We start from the raw sequence: 26,775 nt of genomic DNA, 5'->3' as shown, positions 1-26,775 counted from the left end.
CAGAGATTTGGATGTTTTGCTTTAGAAAGAGCTAGAGAAGTATTTTTGGTGTCTTTGGTGTAACAAAGTCTTTCCAGCATTCCAAAGATGAGTTGTGTTTTAGAGGAGTCTGTTAAGGAAAAAGTCTTTGGATAAAAAACAGTTACTTAAAAAGAAACTACTGTTGAGGAGGTATTGTATATGCCATTAGTGCAGAGAAGTGTCAATTGCTTCCATGGAGTTATGGCAATAGCGACTCAAAATGATTCAGCAATTGCTGTTTCATAATAAGCAGAGATGAATAATAATTTTTTTTTTTTTTTAAAAAGGGCCGTTATTTGAACTGTCTTCCACAGATTTAAATTTCAGCAACTATTCCAGATGGGTTTGTGGAATTAAGTCTGTCTTTATTGAATGATGCAGACTCAAATTAGAGAAGGTTGCAAGAATTGCTATTATGTTGGTATGTCTTTGCTGATAATTAGCATGGACTTTGTATTTGCCCTGAAAGCCAGACATAATCACTCTTCCAGCTCAGTCCTCTGGTGCCTTCCAGCCTGGCCACTCTGTTGAACTGGGACATGAGATACACACCGCCTTTTCTTGTTTCATAAACCAGTCCTTCGGCACTCAGGCATTCAGGGACCTAAAGAAAGGCAGGGAAAAAATTCTCTCTGAGTTGCACTGTTGAAGGAGAGCCTTAAGGCTGATCCTGAGCAGTGGCTATATAAACTGAGATATGAAGACAGGTTTCCTGATAGATGGAATTAATGTACCAGATTGTAGGCTGTAGACTGCAAACAGTAGAAGCAGAAAGATATCTTGTCAATTTGATTGTCAGCAGCCTGTTTGCATGCATAACTATAGTTTCTATGGTATGGTGATGAGTAAAGATTGGCATATTTTATAAGACGTCATCAGAATAATGATGAAGACGGCTAACATTTAGCAAATCTGATGTGGCTACTGTTGAATATAGATAGGCAAGGTCTAGCCACCATGATTTTACCAGTAGAACTACCCCTGGTTTGGCATTTACTTTCATCTTGCAATCTGAAGTCTGGTTGGTAAAATCTCCAGTGTTTGCTGATTAAATAAAACTACCTGACATGTACTCCCTTTTCATCCTTTTTTATTAGTGCATGTCTAGATGCTGCGTTAATCCTCAATGAAAGCAGTCCTTCACCAACGATGCCTATGTTCCTACAACTAGGACTGTTCATGTTATTGACTTGAACTCCATGGCCCAAAGTCACAGCAATTACATCTCAAAGCCTTCCTCTCCCTCCATTATAATTCCCAGTGTGTTTTTAAAATGCCTCTTTCCCAGTACTTCCACCTCTAAAGCATAAAGGTATAACTTGGTGCAGATCTAAAAAAAAAAATGCCATTCAAAATCTAGCTCCTCGACTTTCTCAGGAAAGAAGCCCTGAACTTCCTCAGTCCATGTGATGAAGAATCAGTGATAAGCGTGGCAGCAGAACAACCGCAGGAATAATGATGAAACTCTGGCAGAATTATCACTCAGAAATATCCCATAGCACAGGTCCTTAATCCATTTCAGTTTATTCCACTGAACCTTTGGCATGCTGACAGGCCAAATATCAGTCAGAATCACAAGTATAGTCAGTTATCTCATCACTATTGACATCCAGAAGGCCATTGGTCACATCCTTCATGTATTCATTATAATGGGATTTGCTGAACTGTCCTGAATGAGCCAACTAAAGCAAATTAAATACTTCTAAGAATATCCTTATGGAAAACTTTAAAGACTTTTCTCATTTATGGTTTTCTCCTTGCTCATCAGATACTTCTCAGTGGCCTTCCTGTGCTATACCTGAAAAGCAAGTATAGAAACTTAACCAGAAGAAAGAAGAAATAGAAAAAAGGAGGACATGATCTCTAACTTGGTCAAGAGTGAGCAGAAGCTAAGAAGTGAAGGGAGTATCTTTTCAAGAGAGGGCAGAAGAACCAGAAGGTGGTTCAGGAAGCTTCCAAGATGTTTTGCAGCCCTTCAAATACCAAAAGAATGTATTACAAAGCATTAGGATGCAGAAGAAGCTAAAACTTACTTGCCAGGAGCTACTGTACTGTACGGATGGTTTTGTGATCTAGGTTACAGCCATCTTCTGCCACACAATAACATATTATGGCCAAACCAGGTCTTTTCACTTGACCACAGTGTACACTAAGGGGAATGATACTCTAATCTGTGATTCACGCAAGAATGGTCAGTACCTTGAATCTTCTTTGTTCATGGCTTAAATCTTCATAGAAGTGTCTCTGCTATGATTTCTTACGTAGATCATGATTTACTTTGGCTTTCAAAACTGACATATTCATTTAAAATCAGCAGTTCATTTAAAGTCTATATGCAAGCCAACTACAATGACACAAATTAGCACAAAGCAGATATTCCTCTGATTCTGACATACCGTCAAAGCATGCCCTTAAGGCCTCCTTCAGGTGCACATCTCCACAGTCTGCTCTGATAATTGCCTTTGTGTCTGGCAGTTAAAAATCAGCAGAGGTATTTCTGTCCCTACCCCTTTTTCTGGTAACATTTTCCTTTGTGTTTTACAAATTTTCTGTAAAATGCAACATTCAAATATCACAACAAAAATATTTTGGCTTACTTAGACACAGTCTAATTATGAGGCGTTTCCAGCATCAGTCTACAAATACACATTAAACAGTCATTTTGCATGGCAATGCAAAATGTTCAAGCTATGCTCACATTCTTCTTTGCATCCCAGTGGCTCCATGATGAACAGGAAAAATAGGTGGTTCCTCAGGAAGCTGTTAGTCTGGGAACAATACCAATGTGAATGTGCCGGTCTAGGAAGATGTCCCCCCTTAGGACTTTCAAAAAGCTTAAAACAAGATTCTTTCATTCTGAAGACTTATCATGGATCTCCCCAGCCAGTTGTGTTCACAGTAATGATATGTCCCCAGTGACCCAATAACATTTTCACAGCCCTGGCAAATTAGCTCTTTTTCTTTCATTGGCAAAGTAGAGAGGAGGCTGTGGGTGGCAAAGTTGTGATACTACTTCCCTCTAAAGCACAGTTTGGGAGGCAAATTGCATTGTGTTCCTCTGTTACTTTCCCTATATTGCCCATGGTCACAATACTATGCAGACTTGGTAGCTTTGCAGTCTTGGATGAAATGCCTCAGATCTTCCAGCTTCCACAGTTGCTGAAAAACCAAATAATAGTCTTCAGCAGTGTAAGTGTCATCTCTTTGTCCTCCATCAAAGCCCTCATCATTCAGTGGATGCCAAGTTGGAGGGCTGGGGCTGAACTCTCCAGGAGAGTTGTCTTCCATAGCCTTTCTTCTCCTGGTGATCGTCAAGGCTTATACGACAGTTTAACCTCACTTCTCTTTACTTGTTTTGCAATTCCTGTAGCTTTACCTTACCAAGTGCAGGTGTTATTTAAATGCCAGTAACATTCAGGAACTAATTTATTGTCCACACCAGTTATTCTCACTGCTTTACAACCAGTCATTTTAATAATCGTTGAAATTCTGCAAATAGTAATAAAACAAAACAAAACAAAACAAAACAAACTGATGCTCTGTCTTTAATACCAAAACATCTATTGACCTGCATACAATCTGTATTTCTATGCAAATTAATGAAGAGAATGAACCGTGACAGGAAAAAGAATGTAGATGTTACAGAGGAAATGCAAAATAAAACACAGGAGAAGAGAAGCTTATAGGACATGTAGGCTGGTATGTAAGAACTTTTCCCCATAAGTCCCATCACAAACCTAAAAAAGGGATTTTGGACTCGCAGCACAGCGCTAAGCTGCCCCCCGGGGCAGCACCACAGCAGGCAGTGCGGTGAGGGATGCTGGGGCATGTCACCCTGCAGGGTTCCCCGGGGAAGGCCACCACAGGCGAAAGCACTGGCTGTTCACCTGGTCTATCCAAACTGCGATGCTGACAGTTGCGTGCCAGAAGTAACCCTGGCGGGTAGATGTCCCCATGCCGACATGACCCCCTGTATTTGAAAATAAGCCAACTATGTGTAGCTCCTGTTCGCCGTGACTGAGAAGCTGAGCTCTGCCATAGCAAAGAGAAGGTGTTAAAACAAGTACCTTACTACAATATTCATATGGTTTCTCTCCAAAGTGCATCTGTAACTGCAGCTTGCTTGTACACGCAGTGTTGGCCTCGTAGGCCTCAGGGCAGAGTTAAGGCTGTGTTTCAGAAGTGGATGTATTTCACCTTTGTACTTCCTACATTTTAGGAGCACGAGTTTCTACCATTTTAATGATTCATTTCCTACTTTTTAGAGACTTAATTCCTGTAAGGGCAAGGCTGCTGGGTAGCTCAGGGAGTTGTTCTTCTCCCCAGCCAGGAGCTGTACAGCTGCTGCTGACTGCCCCAAATGGCTATCGCAGTCCAACTTCACCACTTGGAAAAGTGAATTTTTATATGGCTTAAGATAATTTTTTATCTTAACGTTTGCTTCTAGTGCAGTTTCTCTATGTGCTAAGTTTGAAGCATATGTGATCAGCATGGGAACTAAGCCACAGCCTGAGTTCCTATGTGCTTAAGAACATGTTAGCAAAAACATAGTGATTTTCTAAACATATTTTGGGGGAGACTAGAATTCTGAAAATCAAACTAAACTTGGCCACTTAAGCTTCTCCAGCATTAGCTACATCAAATTTCAAGAGCAACAGGAACGGGAAAAGCTTTTTATTTCACTCAAAATTGCCATCTCTGAACAGTAAGTACCATTCTGTCTTTACAGAGATTATCAGAGCAGCAGTGTTGAGTTTGAAGAGAATAAGTTCAGGCCGCAGACTGTTGTCTTTAAGAGGAATGGAAATCTTCTGAAAGTATTTAAATTACATCAATTTAAAATTGGCAGTGAAAACTTATTCATAAGTCAAGATAATCTTTGTAAAACATTAGAGCACCAACATATTTTACAATGCTTGTCGTGCAGCTAAGGAAAGTTTGTGACTTTTAACCAGAACCAGAAAGAAAGAATAAAAAGCCGTTTTGCAGGAGACCTTCTGCTTGCAGAGGCAAATGTGGCAGCCATTATCCACTTAGCATTAATCACACTCTGTCTTGATACTAGTTATGCTCAACACTGGGATGTTGGCCAAAGCATTAGGGTTACTCCCCTTTTCTTTCCAAAATATGCCCTGAAATCCTCAAGTTCCAGAAACCCTAGGTCAGTATCTTGTTTGAGAGATGAAGCCACTAATTGTTCAGACTTCTGTCCACAGCATCAGAAAATGAGATTTGAACGTGACCTCTCAGCCTAGGGGCAAGAGGGCCACAGCCTGAGCCACGCTGACACATGTCCCCACCGCTCTTGCTGCCCAACAGCCCTGCCTCCACTCCCAGTGCCATCGTGTGATCTCCACGATGTAGTGCTTAGTCCTGCTCTTTATGGACTAAGTTTGCCCCTTCTTTTTCTGTACCATTACAAGAACAGCTTTTTAAAAGGTTAAAGGTAGCACGTTGCTCTAAGCCCACTGTTAAGAACTGGTGAAATAGATAAATAAATCAGAATTAATCAAAGGGAAGAAATCAATTTTATAGTGGATATGGATAAAGGCAAAGAAGTCTTTGCTATTTGAAAATCATAAACCAGAAAATAAATTAATTGCTGAATGGGTAGAGCAATGTTTTGGTACATGATTAGACAGACAGACTTCAAGAAACGAAAGGAATAAAAAACTTCTTGTATTTTTGGCTAAAAAGAACTTGCCTTTCATATTATAGAAAGGCCCTAAAGAAATTTTGCATAACATATACCAGTCATTTATGATTGAAAATTTTTTATATCTTAGCCATCTCTAAAGCCATATTACCCACCTATGTGGATAATTTTTTTCATGTTGATGTGAACAGAAAGTGAAAAGATTGTTCAATCTATGTATGTATTTATCTTATGAAAGGGAAAAGATACAGACAGGTAGATAGAATGGATGGATGGATGGATGGATGGATGGATGGGTGGGTGGATGGATGGATGGGTGGGTGGGTGGATGGTGGGCTAGATACACGTACACACATGCGTGCACACATACAAGCACCCCACAAGAATAACTGAAAAAGAACGAATGATGGAGCTGAAGCTGGATGTGTCAGTAGGCCTTAGCATACACTTAGTATATACTTTGACAGATTTCAAAAATAAGAGTTGGAATTGTGAGATGGAACATCCGTGATAGAAAATCCTTTCAAACTCAGGTTTGCATGTAGGGGCAAATGTTTTCCCTGGGGCAAAACCTGAACAAACAGAAGATGTGCAGGTGTCAGGGTGGGGCTACAATAATAATCCCCGAGGGCCATTGCATGTCTGTTCCACAAATACTATGTTTTTAGGATTAAAGCTGGTTAAAAAACTTCCATCAAGATAAATTCCCTCCAAGAGAAAATGCCCCCATGATAAGAGACTTCTGTGAGAATGCTCCATTTTTATTGATTTTTTTTTTTTTTAAACATGGTTTCAAAGGTAGTTTCAGCTAAAAAACATTTCCTGACCATCTTGACTCAGGAATTCACATTGCTGCAGGCTGCCTGTGCAAGGCAGAGTGACCTTTAGAGCAGCATAGTCCCAGACTGAGCTGTTTCCCACCCCCTTCTTCTACACAAAGCCCTGGCTAAGACAGTGACAGTGCAAGTCTGGTTTAGCTCTGCTTGGCACCTGGAGTTGAGATCTGTGGAAAATGCCAATTTGAACCCGAGCGATTATCCAGAGTTAGACACCAAGTTACCTTGTTTTTCTTGCTGTTTTAACTTTTCTTGCCTTTTTAACCTGTTAAGAGAGCTTAGCTGTTGACAAGGCACTTCTTTTTCCCCTGTAGACATGCCGTAAACAGAGAGTAGCAAATTACCCTCTCAATGATGCACAATATGTTACAGTCATGCAATTGCTTTCAAGGGAAATTAATTTTAGGAAAGCACTTAATGTATTTACATGCATCTTGTAATATATTTTTGACATGGAAACAAGGAGGAGCCAACATCTTACAACCAGCTCTTTGCTGGCATAAATAAAATCACTAAAAAATTGAGAACTACTGCTCAGTATGCCACTGAATGGACTCCTACAGACCCTTCCCTTTTGGAGTATAAACTTCTGTTGGAAACACATAGCAATATTTTTCTTCGTTGCACAGCTGCTACAGAAGTTTCCTCCTGCTGGAGGTTTCCCCCTACCTGTAACCCTCTTTCCTGAAGGACACCCGAGTGGACCTTCCACCATGAAGTTTACCTGAATGGCAGGTGAAGGGGGGACGTAACTCCACTGAAGAAAGCTATGGAGTTATTCAACAAGGTAATGTAAGTAGTAGTTAAAATGCTATGAGGAAACTTTTAAGTAACAGCCATCAAGAAACCAGACTCACATTTTCCTGTAGCACTACTGAGGTCAATGGCTTTGCTTCAGATTTATGCTTATATGAAAGCAGCCTCCTTTCACTTAAAAATGACAGTCATATCTCTGATAAATATGTATGAACAAAGATGTTTCATAATCAAGATCTCATGTAGGTAGCCCTGCCTTTATGTGAGAGCACAGATCTTAACTGAAGATGTAGAGGAATGCACAAAGTTAGCTGTCTTGCTTGCAGTGTTATAGGCCGTCCTAGAGCAAGGTCAGACTCACAGTTATGCATTAGTATGATTTGTTATGAAAAGTGGCATTTAAATATTTAAATGTACCAGGTCCTATGTGTTTAATTTCATTGTTTAATCATTGCATAGTTTCCCAACTAAGTAGTAGCTGGCACAGAGCGGTGGGCTGCTCTTTATTTATGTGCTGCTGCAGCTTTCCAGAGCCTTTCAGTGTCGGTGAGGCTTTTCAGCTATACATTATTCCTTTTTTGCTCTTGAAGCTCTACATCAAGATATATAGGACATTAGCAAACTTTTCTTCTGTGGAACATGGTAAAAAAAGATATCCCTGTATATATTCAGCAGCACCTATACAGAAATCCTTGCTCTTTTACAGTGCAGCTATAAATCCATAGTTAATGTATCATGCCAAGAGTGAAGGACACAGTAGATGTATATCCTACTGATAATAACAGGAGTTGCATATATATAAATGCCTCACACCATGCTAAAGATGCACTTTCAGGCATTTAAACAACATTTATCAGGTTGTAGCTACTGTATAAGATAATCGGCTACAGCAAAAACCATAGATGGCATCCTAGCTGTCTCGTTGTATATGCTAACAAACCTTTCTAACATCACATGTTTTATACAAAATAGGCATCCTCACTGAAGGAATGGGATTGCCTGCTAAGGATTGCAGCCATGCTGATGTCCAATTTAAACACACAGAAGATTAAACAATTCAGATAAAAATGTAAAATCAGAAATGTTTATATTAGTATTGCTGAGCACCAAAAGCATAATAAAGTGAAGTCATCGATGCTCCCACATTTAAGTTTACTATGATGTTTACAAAAAAAGCCTCGAGCTGGAGGGATGTAAGGACCAAATAAATTGAGGCAGAGGGAAAAGACAGAACATGATTCAAGACAGAGACAAGAAAAGAAAGTCAAACATCATATTGCAAACATGTAACAAGCCTTTGGAAGTAAGCTACTTGAAAATCCATGCTAAGCAGTGGGACTTCGAATATTTATTCAAATATTTATTTCTATTCCTGCTTTCCTTACATGCCCAGTGAGAGACTGTTCCACAGGCCTTCTTCCACTGGAGCTGGACATAATGGTGCTGAGGCAATGTAGGGTATATATCTCTGTGTGTTTGCAGGTGTAGGTTTGTGTATGTGTACTGCTTGCCCTGGAAAAAGCTCCTAAGCAAGCCCTCTTTTCTCCCAAGAAGGTTACTCTAGCTTTCCAGAGGAAAATCTAAAAAAAACCCCAAACAACCAACCCACCCTGAAATCCAACCCCCCTTGTGCCTTGTGTTTTGCATAACTGTTTATTAGCATAGTGGTGCATGCTAAATTTATTCTTGCAGTATTGGCATTTGCCCATCTTAGAACTGTTGCAGGCATTTGGCTAATAAAAGGGATATTTAAAAAATTGATTAATAATCTCGAACACGCTCCTAAAACTTACATAAATTTATGTTGTAATTCCGTCTCCAACATTCCCATTTATGTCACCACAAAAGCCCCCACAAGGAATTAAATGCATCTTATGCACAGTTCACATAAGGACAAGTCCTTTTCTTCCCTCCCAGTGAATCCTTGATTGCACTGTAACTAATGCGGCCTGCTGCATAGTTTTCTATAAACTCTGTGCACAGGCACAAGATTTGGGTAGGGCCAGGGCTTGTTTTCCCACAAAAGTTGTGGGTTTGTTAGTTGATAGAAGCCAAATGAAAGTAGGGATTAGACTGTCCACAGATATGTCAATTAAAAAAACATCTTGAGCACAATTTGTTGTTAAACTGGTACATCTCTTGACTGAACCGGCCTCCAGCTTTGACTTTGCGAGAGAGTGTTTATGCAGAGGGAGAGTTCTTTGCAAAGCCATGCACACAGGCCTGTCCATCCATATTCGAGGCATATACAGACTTAGATGGAATGAAATTTATTTTTATCTGGGAAGATGGAGCTGCCCTGTGAGTGCACAGCAACACGGTTCCAGCTGCATCAGGCACACGTGCAGGTGGTACTAATGGGGAGGCACTCGCCCCCTACTTCCATTGAAAATGCACCATTGGAATGTATAGCTAATTAATTTGCTGCTACTTGCTACCGCATGAATAACATAAATAGCATAAAATCTTTTTTCTATAAAACAGGCTGTTATTAAACATCTCACAAACTATGCTTGCAGCTGGTCTATTCAGCTATTGTGAAGACAACCTTTGTTTTGGCAGTGGCCTCTTCTCTGCATAAACAATACAAAGAATTAAAAGTATATGGTCATAGAAAACAAAGCCAGTAAAATGATGTTTCGTTATTATCCATGTTCTCTTCAAAAACAGCATTAGAAGTATTAATAAAACCCAAGTTGTCCAGCCCCTGGTGACCTACCAGTCCCTATATCCTGCAAAGATCGTCCCTGGAAACATTCTTTCAAAGATGGAGAGTTCTGCTTTAGATTAGATTGCCTAGTCCTGGAGCTCACAACAGCCCTACTGAACAAAATTAAGTAGTTTATACTTAGAAGCAACTGTGACCTTATCCAGACAAATACCTTCCCATTATTAGGACAAAAGAGACAGTATTCTATTTTGCTTTCTCTAATATTATCTACTGTAGTGGTATTTTTTAAATTATGGGAAATCAACTAAAAAAAAATATGTTGTCTAGCAACAAAGAAAACAGACACAAACAAAAGAGAAACAGCGTGATAATTCTGCTTTTGATATTGTATATTTCTACCTTCAGGTAAGCGTGGTAAAACTAAAACAACAAACAAGTTAAAATGAACTGGCAAATCAAGCTCCCAACAGTGAATTGATACCAGGGCTCTGGGTCAGTCCAAATGTTGGTTGGTTTTTTTTTTTCAATTTCAAAAGCATCTGAGATTCATTAAGTTCTTCTAAGGATATTTAACTTTATAATTCAATCTTCTAAATTTAATCATTAACTTACAGAACAAACATCCATCATTTTCCCCTTCAGCCAGTTTTTGCTCTTGAATGAAAAGACTTTAACTTTTCAATTTTATCTAAGCTGCACAATGAAAAATGGTCATCCCAGAATCAGGGATATCCTGATGAGTTATGTGGTTTTCTGCAAAACTTAGTATTTGTATAGAAATATATAATTTATGTCACGATAATATGCTAAATGGCACAAACAAGCTATTAATAACAATGTTGATATAAACAAGTTCCACATTTAACTTCGCAAGATACAAATAGGAAAAACGATAATCAAAGAAGGGAAAAAATAACTATGCTGAAAAATACAAGGATCAGTTAAGATCCACTGAAGTCAGTGGTGGTTATAGCCATACCATTAAAAGAAAAGCGTTAAAGCTGAGCTCAAAGGCTAAGCGTATTGACAGGTCCACACTGCTCACTCACTGATGTGCTCCTGGAGATACCTATATATTATGTTTGAAGGAAACCATCAGCTATGCCCCGTGCTTTAAATTATACTCAAGCATGTTCTTTTCTGCAATGCAGAGAAGCTCTACTTGTGCTTGGCTCAGCCTTCTCCAAGCACCTGTCTGCCATTGCAGTGGTCACTACTGGACAGAAAGGATGGTTAAGGTTGACATGTAGCATGGTCCCAACATGCACTGACTGCTGCAGCATCAGGTGGGATTGATCGGCAAGCCAAACTCAGGCCTCTGAGGGTGATGTGAACACACAGAGCTGGATCTTGGGCATCTCTGAATTGCAGAAAGCTCCTGAGACAATGTAGAGGCAGTGTAAAAATATGTATGTGTTGTCCTCAGTGAGGGGTGGATTTGAGACAGAACTCTATTGAGCGAGGAAGAGTAGTGCCACTTTGATCTTTTTTGGTGGCCTCAGAAAACATGGTTGTTTTGAAGGTACCGTGAATTCAGGAAGTGTACATACAAACTCCTTCCCCCTCCCCTGCTCCCACACACATTGACATGTACATATGCAGAAACCAAGAAAAATATTCAGAAAAGCAACGAGGAAAGAAACTTCTGCACGTTTGCATCACAACTTCATTAGGGGTGGAGCGAGCTCCTGCAAAATGAGCACTGGAGAGACTCGGTCTTGCTATGTTCAGTTCTGGAGCATGCCCAGCACACAGGAAGAGCAGCACTTGCTCTTGCACACATATTACAGAACTATATCTGAATGAGACCATTCATGCTAAGGAGAATGTTCAGTGCTCATACCAAACCCCTCTAACTTGCTGAATTTTGACTTAGCCAAGACATTTAGCAACACTTCAAGTTTTGGAAAAAAAAGTAGCAAGGGATGTTAATCACCTCAAATCATTATTTTTTGCAGGAGAACCTCAGAATGTCTCTCATGAACCTAGTCTTAGGAATACATTATGCTTAAAGAAATTCATGACATAGAATAAAATCGTATTTTCACCTATGATTTTTGTTTCATCTGTATGTTGTCGAGCCATATACTTATCTACAGCATATAGACCTGGTGAAAATGTGTCAAGAAAGCTGCACAGACATCTAACCAGAGATTCAGAGAATTAAAAATTATTCAAAAATTTTAAATAAACTCTCATTGACCATGACTTCTTTGAAACTCCTTGTCAATCAAGGCATTGTTAGCAGCTGTGTAATCACCAACTTAAAATAAACAAAACTAGCAAATTATACACAGCCAGTTAAGAATGTTACTGATGCCTCATCTAAACCAGCAGTAACAGATGTCAAAAAATCTTGTCGTTATCTAAACAACAGTAAATAGGAGGACTTTGAAGACCTAACACTGTCTTTGAATGAGAAATATACTTGAGCTGATTGAGTTGCAAGAAGGCCGTGTCAGAAGTAACTGATGAATGGAGTCATTTGTTGTATCATTGGTACTTGCGATGTGGGATTTGGCCTCCCCATACAACACCCTTCAGTCAGAACTAAATCTGTGACTGTTGTACTGTTTACCCTGCGTCTTGAGATTCCCGATTTGCCTATTCTGCAACTGCTAGGACAGTTGCTGAAAGCAATATTTTTCAGTGTGCTGCAACCGAACTGTGAAATGGAGGTCAAAGGATGGATTAGAAGATGCAGTAGCAATATTAGTAACTTCCTTTCTCTACTGAAGCAAACGACACAGTCTGCTCTGGTACATCATGATCAAAGTTAATGACTTATTTCATGCTGTTGCGACCAACTAGCATAACGAACAAATGCAAAGCATCTGAGACAGTTAAAAGGTGGATCATGTGCATGTCATGTTTCAAATTTCACCAATTTGTTGTGTTCCAACAGTTTTTAACAGCATCTTTTTTACATCCAAAAAGCCATAGCTGATGCCACTAAAGATCTTCCTGTTTTTGTAAACCAGAGAATATATTTATTAGAGACAGAATAATGAATTTCATTTTTATCTTGCCAGTATGAAACAAATGTGATTATGATGATGATCAAACAACATTCAGTTCCTCACTCTGGTGATTAACATATAAGGACACTGTTCACTTTGCTTTTCAGCTATGTTATTTAGGTTCCAATATAACTCGTACACCATCATTTTCAGATAGGCAACTTAACCAGGTCACTAAATGCTAAGGCCTCATATCTATCTTTACTGAATTTAGCAACTATTTAAGCAATAATTTAGCACATTTTATCTAGAGGCTAAATAAGAATTGTTGCAAAGAAAGGTCTGGTGGCTTGAAAATAAAAATTAGAGGAAATACAGAATAGTCTATAGCGCTGTAACCTACATATCTAAAGTAAAATTTAATTTTGCTTTTGCCATAGGAAAAAATGAGGTTTTGACAAAAACAAGCCCAAATAAGAGGCATCCCAGCCTGTCTCTGTGCATCCTGAGAGGATAACAAAGCAAGGAGTGAGGAGCAGTAGCCCCTGAGGAATTGTCAAGAATAATTTGTCTATCTAATTTCCTTTATAACAAGGTAATGGGTCCTGCAGACTGCAGATTGAGTCAATGAAGCAGAAAATAAATGCATCAGAAGAACATAAGAGAAGAGGAATAACGAGGTTGGGTCAGACCAGAGAGTCCACTTAGCCCAGTGTCCTGTCTCTGACAATGGCCAAAGCAGTTGTTTATGGAAGAATATAAAAACAGGGCAAACACATAATGATGTGTCTTTGGTATATTCTTAATTTTCCCAGCACTCCATGGCTCAGGGATTAGATGAGCAAGAGGTGATATGTTTATCTCCTCTTCTTTAGTGATTTCTTTCTTCCAGAAATGCATCTGGTTTTGAACCCATCTAATCTTTTGGCATTGACAACATCCTGTTGTAGATTGTGTGAAAAAGTATTTCCTTTTGTCTTCCTTGTGTCTTATGATTTGAGTCCCCCCTGTTTCTTCTGTTATGGTGAATGATAATTTTCTGCTCACCTTCTCCACACTACTCACGATTATATAGATTATTGCATTCACCCCAGCATCTTTCTTCAAACTCAACTCTTTGATCTCTTCTTGTATGGAAACTGTTCCATACCTTTCATCTCTCTTTTTGGTCAGCATGTAACCGTTCCAATTCTAAAATATCCTTCATGAGGTAGAAGAAGGGGATGATTCAAGAGGTGGGTACACCGTGGATTTAAACTATAGCATAACAGCATTTTCTTGATCTGTTTTCGGCTTCCTTCCCTTGATTTGCTTTTTTGCATTCATTTGCTTGACTGCGACTGAGCTGATGTTTTCATAGGACCATCTAATATAACTCCAAGATACCTAGAGATTACTAGGCCATAATATTGAGTCACTGTGCATATAAACTGTCTGGTTTTCCTCCTGTGCATCATTTTGCATTTATTAACATCATCTACCGTTTTATTGTGCAAGAACACAGTGTCATTAGATCCTCTGCAACTCTTTGCAGATAGTTTTTAATTTACTACTCTGAATAATTTTAGTCAGCAAACTTCATCACCTTATTCTCTTCCCTTTTCAAAGTCATATACATTCATATTTTACAACAGAAGTCCTACCACAGATCCCTGTGGAAAACAATTGGTGAAGTCCCTCTGTTGTAAAATCTGGACTAATCACAGGTTCTAATCACGGTTTCCTATCTTTTAAGCCATTATTAACATATGGGAATTGAGAGTTTAGTTTCTTTAAAGAGTTTTTGTGAGGAGTGTTGTTAATACCTTTTATTACAAATCAGAGCCCCTCCTGGACACACATTGAGTGAGGCCTTCAGAGAATGCTAAAAGACTTCTGAGGTATGAATTCCCTCTGCAAAAGTCATCGTATTTGCCCCTATGCCTGTTGACTTGATGCTAATTATTGCCTTTTCACGTTTATGCAGTTCAGGAACGAGACATAAAAGTATATGGCTCCTTGCCCCCATCCACTCTGGAGCCCATTCAGCCATTGATTATTTACCAATTTATATTTTTGTGAATGGTGAACAGCTGTTCAGGTAGCAATTTCGTAGGAAAAGAACTAGAAATTATGGTGAGTTAGAGACTGAACAATGCCTGGCTATTACAGAAAAAAGGAAATAGCAAACTAAGATGTATAAACACAAAATAAAATCTATAGCCGTGTTCTGCCCAGCACAGGCATGGCCTCAGCTAGAGCTCTGTGTTCAGTGTGTTGACTCTGTGTTCAGTTTTTGTACCCTTAGGGAATCAGAACTAAAACAATAAAATCTTTTTAGATTTCCAAAAGATCATAGTCTAGGGTAAAACTGAATCTATCGATATTATTAACCTAAGAAGATATAAGAAGATGATGGTAACAGTCTTCAGTACACAAAAAAAAGTTGCTGAGAAGGAGATAAATCCAATGCATAAGAGAAAAGGTAGTCAACAAGAAAAATTCAGGTTAGAGATTAGAGAAATAGCTAACATTTTCAAACATGAATGGAGCACTAGAATGGATTGCTAGGGAGGTTGTAGTATTGTTATAATAGGAAAACTTTTAGAAATTGTTGGACAAACATCTGCCAGAAGTGACATACATAAAGCTGATCCTGTCTTGAGAGAGGGATATAGATATTTAAGGAGATTTTCAATCCTACAGCTCTATACTCAGCCGTAAGAAAAAACAGAATATATTAACTTATAGCTTCGGAGGAGTGTTGAAGTGTTGCTTTATATAGTCTCCCTAAAAAAAGGAGCACCCTTCAACCTCCCAGGGAAAAGATCCATAAATTTCCAAATCAGTGGAATTAGGTCTGGATGTGCTTTACAGGTCAAATATGCTGTGCCTGACACTGCTGGTACTTGAACTCACTCTTTCAGACACTACCACACCGACTTCAGTAGCTGACTCTTTGCTGTTCAGGGTAGGATAAACAAACGAGGATGGGACCTATTGCTGCATATGTACAGTATTACGGAGCTCAGCATCGGCTAAGTTATCTAGTGTCATTACAAGCTTGCATATATTCAAGAAAGAACCTGGAAAATAAGCCTTAAAAATTATTTCGTTCCCAGAAAAACAGAATGTATTGTCCACAGGCAATCCAGTGGAGAAAATCTCCCAGTGAGATTATTCAAATACATTTTGAAAAAGACTGAAGCGGAAATGTAGCAGGCTGAATATGCCTAAAGTTCCCAGAGAAGAGTTTAGCCCCACAAGTCATTCTCTGTGCACTTCTAAGTCTTAGGACCATGCCAGAAGAAGATGCAATTTGTTGGTCTCAGTAATCATCATTTTAGGAGTGGGAAATGGTATGAGTAGAATGTGCAAAAATATTTTTTACAAGTTGCTCCAGGGAACATAGGAAACCAAACAGTGTTTCTTGCTTTACTAGAGTATGTTCCCTGCACAGGAAAGGTCCTATTATTATGGCATGTTGTTTATCATCTCTGTATTGAATGGGAAAGTTAAAGGTTTAATTTTTTCTCTCCAGCCATATAATCCTAGAAACAATACAAGTCTTTAAGCCTGTCTTATTCTCTGCCTCCTGAAGAGTGGCCTTGTGGCACCTGCTGAGAGCCGTTAGATTTCAGCGCTGATTCAGAGCCCACCGCTGCCCCTGCCCACAGTGACAAAGAGCTCACTGCTGTAAATGGATTCAGCAGTGCAAAGATCATGGGAAGCTGTATCCCTTTGTTTTTAATTTCCCCCCTAAGGGCAATTTGTTCCAATTAGTGCCTCAGCTAGCAATTATTGCTGCACAGTGCTCTGACTTATTTCTGCCTGAACCAGCTGACTCAAAATCAGAGAATCTCAAGCGTGACGTAATATGTACCCTGGCCTAGTGCCCTTGCCATAAAGAAGATCCCTTGCCAGGGCTCATGGCAGTGCTCTGTGGAAAAGGTCTTTCCTCACCATCAGACTTGGTTCCCTTTTCCATGGATACACGGGAATCATTTTAAACGATAGCCTTCCTTTGCCGTAAGGGTATGTGCACCTCATGCATATGAACGAAACAACCTGCCACAAATGTGTATGAATGATTTTTTTTGTTACTGCTTTGACTGGCTTGGGTGCTGACCCCTCCTCCCAGATGGGTCTCTCGCCGGCTCCAGCGGCCGGCACCCCTGGAGGGAGCACGGTGCCGCACGGCACACGGGTGTGAGATTCTCACTCACAGCATGTACCAGCTCCACTGGTTTTGTCCTGTTTTCCTAAGTGAGGACAAACCCACCCCAGGGAGTTACGTAATAGCTGGTTTTGTCACATATTTAAAAATCAAGATACATTAGTACGCACAGCTATTTCACACAAAAAGCTTCATCTGAATATAAAATTTTAATGATGTAATGGAGAGTCTTGCCAGAACGTTATTTGATGTGTTTCACTTTTCTGACATTGAACAGTTCATTTAAAGTAAGAGGCCATGTGCTGATGGGGAGGTAATCATGGTTAGTAATCTATTTTCCATACAAATAATCATGAAAAAATAGATGACATAAATTCAGCTGCTCATCTTCTGTTATCTGAAACTGCAATACGGCAAAATTTAATTTCCCGAAGGTACATTTGCCTATAATTTCTTTGGCTACTAGATCGTGAAAAATATCTTTAAACATTATGAAGCAATGGCCCATTATCTGAATTACAGTGTATTCATGTTCCTACCATTCTCATAAATACTTGCTAAGAAAAGTTATTAAAGAAGACACAGCTGACTGAATCTTAAAGCTTTCATTTATGAAAAGGTAAACAGTATTTCCTTAATGCTCTGTACAACCCCCCTTTTTTAGGGAGTCCATGCTAGGATTACTTTTTTTTTTTCCTTTCCAGAGAAGTGTGCTGGTTTTGGCTGGGATAGAGTTAATTTTCTTCAGAGTAGCTCATATGGGGCTGTGTGTTGGATTTGTGCTAGAAACAGTGTTGATAACACAGGGATGTTTTCATTATTGCTGAGCAGTGCTTACACAGCGTCAAGGCCTTTTCTGCTTCTCACCCCACCCCACCAGCGAGCAGGCTGGGGGTGCACAAGAAGCTGGGGGGGGACACAGCTGGGACAGCTGACCCCAGCTGACCAGAGGGATATTCCATACCATATGACGTCATGCTCAGCATATAAAGCTGGGGGAAGAAGAAGGAAGGGGGCGATGTTCGGAGTTATGGCGTTTGTCTTCCCAAGTAACCGTTAGGCGTGATGGAGCCCTGCTTTCCTGGAGATGGCTGAACACCTGCCTGCCCATGGGAAGTAGTGAATGAATTCCTTGTTTTGCTTTGCTTGTGTGCGCAGCTTTTGCTTTACCTGTTAAACTGTCTTTATCTCAACCCACGAGTTTTCCCACTTTTACCCTTCCGATTCTCTCCCCCACCCCACTGGGGGGGAGTGAGCGAGCGGCTGCGTGGTGCTTAGTTGCTGGCTGGGGTTAAACCACACGAAGTTAGACTCTTGCTGAGGTGAGCTGCTGGCAAGCATGCACTTACTCCCTACGGGCTTATTAGCAAACAAGTCTCCAAATGCAAAGTGCAGCCCAGAACTCCCTGAGGTCAATGGAGAGACTGCCATTAAATTCAACAGGTTTTGAACCAGTTAATCCAAAGAATAAGGTACATTACGCTGGCTACACTAGGATAGATTTGGATCTGGATTCCTCAGTCTGTGTTTTGAATGGAAACACCATAGCCTTCAATTACACGAATGGCTTCCACCAACATAAAATGCAAGAGCAGCAGAGGGTTTCTGTTTTCAGGGGACCAAAGAGCCTTAAAGCTTAAGTTTTGTTCTGGTATCATCACAAGTGATCATGTAACACATAGAGGATATGGCAAATTTCATGGAATTCCTAATAGTTGCTGTTAGATGGGATAAGACTGCCTGATCCTGTGTTCTCTCCATGATTATATCTGCATCTACATCTTTTAAGACTTCGTGATGCCTACAGTCATAGTTAAAGCAATACATTTCCTAACTAGGCATCACTTTGCTCTCCCAGTTCTGGGATAATAGCTGGCAAGTGGTTACAGGCTACACAAAAATTTAGAGTAGGAAATACATAGCAGGTCCATTAGAAGAGACATCTCGAACTGCACGCTGCCTCCTAGCAACTGGCTGGGGAATGTGTTTCATAATGAGTCAGAAAGAAGGGTCCAATACACACTGATGCTGCTTTCCATGGCACCTTATATTTTTCTTGGAGGACTCCCAGTCAAGTACGGGCTTGGCTCAACCTTGCTCAGCTTGGGAACTGCAAAGGCGGCGTAGGTCATTATGGTATCGATTCAGGGTAAATTTGTGAAAACATAACATCTTTGTGTGCTGTTTACCTCAGTGGAATGGCAACACTACTGACGCTATTTATCTCCGCCTTGACTAAAGCCAAGAACTGATAGAGTATATTCTTACTCTGTTACATCAGTAAGGTCAATGGATTGTGGGAGACAATTAATGATAGGTATTAAGCCATATGACAGTTTAGAAAGAAAAAGATTTCTAAAAGTAGTTGCTATTATATACTAAAAATCAGAAGATTTCATCAAGACACCATTGTTTTCAATGCTTTTGGTACACAAAACATTGGCTACAGCCTAGATTTTTAATTAACTTTTCCTACATCTCTTTCATGTGCTTGTATTTGAATCAAATTTTATACACATCACTAGAATTTTAGATAGATGCCATAACAGCATTTAAATAGGGAGGTGATGAGTCCCATCAGCAGCTCTTTTCACTGCGTAAAGAATGAATACTACTACATACAATAAATATTATCAAATAGAAAACTTGAAAATATGATAATAAATACTGTTCTTTATTTTTAAAATGTGTATATGCCTTGTACCAGTGATAAAGCAAGAATTACATGCTGCGTTGGAACCTCATTTACCATTCTAGATTCTTTATAGACCCAAACCTAAAAATTGGTAGAGCATCTGTAGTTCACAGCTTTATTGAGAAGTGAGTACTTGGGAGATCTGTGAAAAACAGTCCAATCTTCAAATCCACAGTACAACTGGAAATTTTTATTTGACTTTCTGTGTCTTTTCACCCCAAAGCAACTGCAATGATTCTCCTTTGATTAGAGTCTTCTTAGCAACTGAGAAGATAAGAGCCGGACTATGTATTGTAACATCCCTCCTCATAACAAGGGTTTCCATATTGCAAGTATGTCAGTCCCTTCAGTGAGACTATTTGTGGAGTAATACAGTTCATGTGGTGTGTAAATACAGACTGATATGGCCCTCTATTAATTTCTAAAAATGAATCAATCAAATGGATAATAGGAATCTAATAAACACCCCTCTCAACATTTTCCTTCTAGCAAGAAATTATAAAGTTTGATATGCAGTTTTCTGGTCCCAAGGGAGGCACCAACTAAGCTATCTCAAAAGAAATTACATTGTTATCGTATAGCTTGTTTGTTGTGGCAAGCGAGCAGATGTTAGTCAACTACCAGAATAATAAGGCTTTGATATAATTATTTGATCTAGAACTGCAATAGACATCAGGAATGCTGTAAAGGTGGTTTACCACAGATTCAGTTCAGGTATTCATAGAGAAATCTGAGTTTAGTCATCTGGAGCTCTAGTACATTCATTGCTCACCATGCATTTGTAATTATTTAGGCTTATATGACTTATGTTAGGAGTGACTGTATATATTTTGGTATTTAATATCATCTCCCATACTGAAAATATTTCATAGCAACCGTTTTAACAATGTATTGCTGTTAACCTTGTAGGGCTCTGGTGGCTTAGTTTCTAGCCAGTCTGCTTCTCTGGAGTGTTTCACCTGAATTTCTTTTAAGTGATACCATCGTCTTAATTTGAAGTCCCTTTAGGCTTCTTGTTAAAGAGAAACTTGGAAGTTAAGATGGATTTTTTTCACTCCCCAGAAGAGGTTAATTCTTACAACTAACCAGCAGCCACAGCCTGATCCCTAGCCCACATCTGGCCAGAGAAACATGCTGCATTTGGTCTAAGTAAATTCTTACGGTTTTCCAAAGTAGATTGTTCCTGACTAAGACCTTAAGCCATCTCACAAGTATTAACTCTTTTTTACATATAGTTGTATGATAAAAAATGGCTTTTTTATCACTTTGAGTGAAATCATCTACTTGAACCAAGGGAGGAGATGGGTGTCTGCTGAAGAGATGATGTCTATTAGCTGCTCTCTGATGCCCTAGGTAGACGGTGTTCGGGGACAGAGTCAAGCTGCCCACGTTGATGGCATGGTGATCTGTGCCAGGCACAGTGGCAGTGCTGAGAGCTGGTGACACCATTAAAGAAAGATTTGGCTGCTAAATGCTGGGAAAAGGCAATTCTGTAACAGGTAGGCAGAGTACAGAGGGGGTTCCTTGTCTTTTGTGATTGTCCTAGCCAGATGAAAAGCGTTTCTAGCCTGGAAATGCCCTCTGCGGTGAAATCCTAAGTCAGGACCCTCCACTTAGATTACAGGGAACCTAAAAATAAGGGCTTCCATGGATAATGGAAATGCCAAAAGGTAGATTTACCTACACTGTTCCTGTCACTGCACTCATGCCTTCTGAAATGGGCATTAGCTTTTCGGTGTCTGCTAGGTCAAATCTTGAACAAAAGGAAAGAGGACATTATTGAAGATGAAGTTCCTGAGCCAGTGTTGGAGGCACGTTTGGTGACAGCACACTCAGGTCAGAGAAATGAGGTCTTGAGGTTGGTTCTGATTCATAGTGGGAAACTTTCAGCTGGTCTAATCATGCAGGGATGAAAACTAGCTCTTAGTCCTCTGCTGGTTAATGAAATAAACAGCATGAGGGCACAAGACTCCCAAAATACAAGGGAACATCAGTACCACATTGTACATCAGTAAGTTCCTGCAGTTGCTGTGTTTGTACAGGACATTTTGAAAGCGTACAGAGGTCAAAGAATATTCAGGTCAGACACTATTCCCAAAGTTGCATTTAAAGTCTCTGGGAAATTGGTGATTACAAGCAATGGTCTGAGGAGATATGACTCTCTTCAGCTCCATTAAGTGAGCAGGTTCATAGCTCATAGTGGAATTTTGATCCTGACTAGCAGAAGGAGATGTCAATGTGAATTAGTCCTTAATCTGTTTGGTTCCCCAGCAGTACGGCTCTTCTGATCACCTGGCTGAAAGAGAGAGAAGGATCTCACATAGAAAAATCTGAATTAGTCCATACATTCCTGGAGAAGATTAGCATAGAAAGAGATAGGAACAAACTTTACCTAAAAACTATTTGGTACTACTCTAAAGAAGTGATACACCTTAAAGTAGCCCCTTATCATTCTCCATTAACTTTCTCGAAGTTGAAACGTTGGATAAATATTAAAAAATTAACCCAAATTATGCATATAATTTTCTTCAAAGAGGGTGGTGATGTTCAAAATCAAGAAGCCTGGCACCACTCTTCACGGATGAAAAAACATATCCCATTTGGACTATGGGTCCCTGAGGACTGTCAGGTATCATATATTCACGCAACCCTCTGGGCTCATTGGCTTACTTATTTCGGTAGTTCGGCTTACGGCCATGCAGCAAAAGCACCAAATAAAGAGCAACTTATGTAGTCAATGATATACAACATTAAAATCAAACAAACAGATGTATACAAAATAGAGGATTTAAACATATATAATCATCTTTACCAAACACAACAAATAACAGGAGATACAATCCAGGCTACAATTATTTGGCTCAGTTAAATTATATATCATAGCAGCTTCAAATTTCATTAAACTAATTACAAAAGTGATGATATAATATGCCTGTGATGCTGCTGTCACTGAAGATTGCTCTTGCAATAATATAATTCTTACTTTTTCCTCTCTTTCATTTTATAAATGTGAAGTAGGCAGGAGTAAATAATTTCTCTAAGTAATACAGAGTCTGTGGAAAAAAAGTAGGTTACTTCTCTGATGTCATCATAACATAGTAACAAGTAAATGTTATTATGCAAAGTATGTTGCTTAATGCCTAGATGCTTGTCCATGAGAACCATATTCTGCTTAAATGACAGAAATATTACCTACGCTATTTCTTCTATAACATATGCAATAATATAAAAGGTTTTGGTTTGACAGTGTGATTACAAGACAAAAATACTTGATGAAGAAGTAAAAAACATATCTGCGAATACTGGTAAATGTCTAAATGGGAATGCATTTTAGAGCTCCGGATCATTTAGACTGTGGACACTCTTCTTTAGTTTTGCGCTGGTGACTGCTGTGACTGCACAACAATTGCATTTAATGCCTATGAAGGTAAACAGAATTGCCTTGATTTGTATGGCACCAAGATAGTTTGTCTAGACTGTAAAAACTGCACGAATCTAACTACATTTAAGATATTTGCCTACTTACAAACATAAAATCCTTACAAATGTGTGTTCAGAAGGCATAAACCATGCAAAAGCTGGTTATGCTTGTATCAGTACATTGCCATATTAAAGTAAACTAAGTTTTGGTTTAGTTGTACCATCATATCCACTCCAGTAAAAGAGAAATTAAGAAAATTACCCTCCCTCACCAAAGAGGTGATCCCTAACTGCATGTGTATTCCTTGTACACAGTAAATCACTAGTGATGATCACAAAATGCATTTTGCTTTGCATTGAAATGGATCAGGAATACATGGTTTCAACTCTTCTCATGCAGACATGGCCTAAATAATAAAAGCCCTATAAACCGTGTTAAACAGTCACAGCCTTTGCAGGAATTCTGTAGTGTTTGTCATTTGGAAACACGGCCTAAGATGCAAAGCTCCTACCCAGATAGGTCTGAGCCAGCTCACATCTAAGTTTTGTTTTCATCCTCTAAAGACAGGGGGAGGTTACAGAGTTCCCACTGGGATATGAAGTTTCCAAAATACGAGGCTGCCCATGTATGCTGTCAACGTTCAGACCCACATTACCATTTAATTTACCGTCAGGAACAAAGAATATTCCATGAGGTGGTAAAGTGAATCTCACTTCTCGTTGTGCAAGCTGCTGACAGTTCGGAGGAAATCCAGATACATTTGCATGGAGTAAACTTCTGTAAACATGTTCTGCACTCCAGCAAAGAAATAAATGTCAAGGTAAGCTTGGCAAGCGACAAAAAAAGATGAGTCACATTTCTTCAGTTTCATGCCAAAGATGCTATCTTTCACCTTCCTCTGTACTGTAGTCACAAGACTGACAATGTTTCTGCTCCTTTATGGGAAACAGTATTCAAACACTGTGGGTAAATGATGTAGTGGAGCCCCACAGTCATTTTTCACATATACTTTGTTTTCATTACCAAAATCTGGAAGGAATAAGTTTCCATATGCAGCAATCAATGTGCGATTGCCTATCTAAAATGTTTATAAGTCACTCCTCATCCATGCTTTTAGCTGATATATTAACATTAAAATATATAGGATGGAGTCCTTGTATGAAAGGCTTCTTGTTAAGTAATTAATGGAAAATGTTATGTCCATTTTGCAAAAGAAGAAACTGAGACAGCATCACTAAGACCACATTTCCAAGCAATCATTAGCTTTGAGTTGTTTAACTTCTGGTTAACCAAATTGACACATCTTGGAAACTCATTTTGAGGACGGCTATGCACTTGTTGTTTCAGTTAAAGTCAACAGGATCCGTGTGCACCTAGCAGGTCTGAAATTCAGGCCAACTACTCAGAAATCAAGGAATTAGGAATGAAAGGCCACTTTTGAAAAGATTTGCACAAGATTACATGTGATGTCTGGGACACAGCCCAGAACGAAACTCAGTCCCCTAGCTCTCAGTCCACAGAATTGACAGAGTAATTATCATTCCTGATCATACTACTGATTAGTAAGTATTTTCCTAAAAGAAGCATAGCAAGTACTTCTGTCTAGCTCATCCCTATTCCCTGCTGGTTTGTTAATCCGATGGCACCCAATTAATGTTTTTTCTCTGGAATGATTAATTAGTCTCCCTTTAGTCAACAAAAGTCAGTACAAGATACAAATATTGTGATATTAAATGGAGAACCCAGCAGTTTATGAAAGGTTTTCAGCTGAGTTCATCAGTGGTTTATGCTAACCAGATCTCTCAGGTGAAACTTTACGTAGGATGTATTCGTTTCCTCTCATGACCATTGTGTGTTGCCATTTCTGTTTTCAATTAAATTTTTAAAACACTGAAATACATAGGAGAGTTTAATGCTTACAAAAGCAATGCAATTCGAATATTTACATGCCTAATATTCCAGGACTGTGACTTTTTTCTTACTATCCAGGTAAGGTTTTTAGATAAAGAGATTCCAGATTGCTGTTTATTAAAAATTACATTTATTCTTGGCCCTATTCTCCTACCATTACTCATGCAAATACTAATCCTTGAAAATGCATTGGAAATGTTCTAATGACATGGTGTTATTCTGCATGATTAGCATTGCAGTATACAGCTAGGTTCATTTTTTTGTGGTAAATTTCTACCTAATCCAGATGATATAATCCAGATATAATCTGAATATAATCCAGATATATTAGGCATGCAAATATTCGAATTGCATTGCTTTTGTAAGCATTAAACTCTCCTATATATTTCAGTGTTTTAAAAATGTAATTGAAAACAGAAATGGCAACACACAATGGTCATGAGAGGAAACGAATACATCCTACGTAAAGTTTCACCTGAGAGATCTGGTTAGCATAAATCAGATATAATCCAGATATAAAAGCATTTGTGGTCTGTTGAATTCACCAGCAGGCTGGAGATTTCTAAGCATGTCAGCTTAAGACTGTAAGTATAAACAAAGCTCATCATTTACAAAGGAGATGGAAGCTATGCTTTAATGCGTTCTTGATTATTGCTTACGTACATCAATATGCATGCTGATGTACAGAGAAGACATTTATTTCCATAACAACGCACAACACAAACCTATCTTGAAAAAGCAAAGTCACCACATTTTCTTTCAGTTCTGCCTATTGTCCTAGCTAAGTGCAAGAAAGAGAAGTATCCTGAAAATTCATTCGGAAACCTTATGGCAAGCATCTCCAAGCTAGTGATAGAAACATTTCCAAGACATGCATCTTGGTGTTATTGCTTTAGAAATCTCCCAAAATCAGTTTTCTGTATTTGGGAGTGATTTCTGGTTCCTCTTGGTTATGAAGAAATCAGAAAGATTTCTTACAGCACTGGCCCTGGGAGCTTCAGTTTTACCATTCTCAGGCTCCGTAAGTAAGTAGAGATGTGCAAGAGAGAAATGCTAAAAGCGAGAGTTGCAATTTTCATAGAATCATAGCACCATAGAATAGAATAGTTTGGGTTGAAAGGGACCTTTAAAGGTCATGTAGTCCAACCCCCCTGCCATGGGCAGAGACATGACTTCAACTAGATCAAGTCACTCAGAGCACCGTCCAACCTGACCTTGAATATTTCCAGGGATGGGGCATCCACCACCTCTCTGGGCAACCTCTTCCAGTGCTTCACCACCCTCAGCGTAAAAAACTTCTTCCTTCTATCTAGTCTAAATCTACCCCTTTAGTTTAAAACCATTAACCCTTGTCCTGTCGCAACAGGCCCTGCTAAAAAGTTTGTATATCTTTCTTATAAGCCCCCTTTAAGTATTGAAAGGCTGCAATAAGGTCTCCCCGAAGCCTTCTCCTCTCCAGGCTGAATAGAATCATAGAATAGTTTGGGTTGGAAGGGACCTCTAAAGGTCACCTAGTCCAACCCCCCTGCCATGGGCAGGGACATGACTTGAACTAGATCAGGTTGCTCAGACCCAGTCCAACCTGACCTTGAATGTTTCCAGGGATGAGGCATCCACCACCTCTCTGGGCAACCTGTGCCAGTGTTTCACCACCCTCAGAGTAAAAAATTTCTTCCTTCTATCTAGTCTAAA

Source organism: Pygoscelis adeliae, unplaced genomic scaffold (assembly GCF_000699105.1).
Source record: "Pygoscelis adeliae isolate BGI_AS28 unplaced genomic scaffold, ASM69910v1 Scaffold113, whole genome shotgun sequence".
NCBI lineage: Eukaryota > Metazoa > Chordata > Aves > Sphenisciformes > Spheniscidae > Pygoscelis > Pygoscelis adeliae.
Note: the sequence above shows the minus strand (reverse complement) of the source record.